The sequence below is a fragment of the Dipodomys ordii genome, unplaced genomic scaffold, assembly GCF_000151885.1.
Source record: "Dipodomys ordii isolate 6190 unplaced genomic scaffold, Dord_2.0 Scaffold202, whole genome shotgun sequence".
Classification (NCBI taxonomy): domain Eukaryota; kingdom Metazoa; phylum Chordata; class Mammalia; order Rodentia; family Heteromyidae; genus Dipodomys; species Dipodomys ordii.
Window position 1 is genome coordinate 560,447 of NW_012267418.1, and position 412 is coordinate 560,858.

A 412-nucleotide genomic window follows, 5' to 3' on the forward strand; every position below is an offset into this window, starting at 1 on the left:
AAGATTATTTCCAAAAGTCAGAGGGTCACTTCCCCCAATCCTGTCATTCTTTGTGAGGCTCAGGGTCGGGGGCAATAGGGGAGAGGAGAGGTTTTTAGAGAGGTGAAATGACTGGAGCTGTCTGGAGCCTGGATTTTAGTTTACATGTGTGCTGGGTAGGCTAAAGACGTGTCATTATGGCCTAATGAGGCCATGATCATTCTTCCTCCCAACTGTCTAAGACAGGGACCCCATCTGTGGTCTTTGAGAGTACATATAGTAGCCTATGTCACTGGACAAATGTTTTCCCATGGGAAGATGAAGCCCTGTGCTGTCTCATGGCTTGGTGAGTGGAGTGCAAGCTGTTTGGCTTCTACTTGCCTCCTTGGCTGGTGTCTTTGTGCATTACACAAGTACTCAATCAGAACAGTGA

General features: G+C 47.6%; 1 protein-coding gene across 1 annotated transcript in view; it reads left to right on the plus strand.

The window, feature by feature from the left end:
- LOC105999831 (HLA class II histocompatibility antigen, DM alpha chain) overlaps positions 1-412 on the plus strand; it is a 4,087-nt gene that overhangs the window by 823 nt on the left and 2,852 nt on the right. The gene's annotated exons all lie outside the window — the stretch shown is intronic.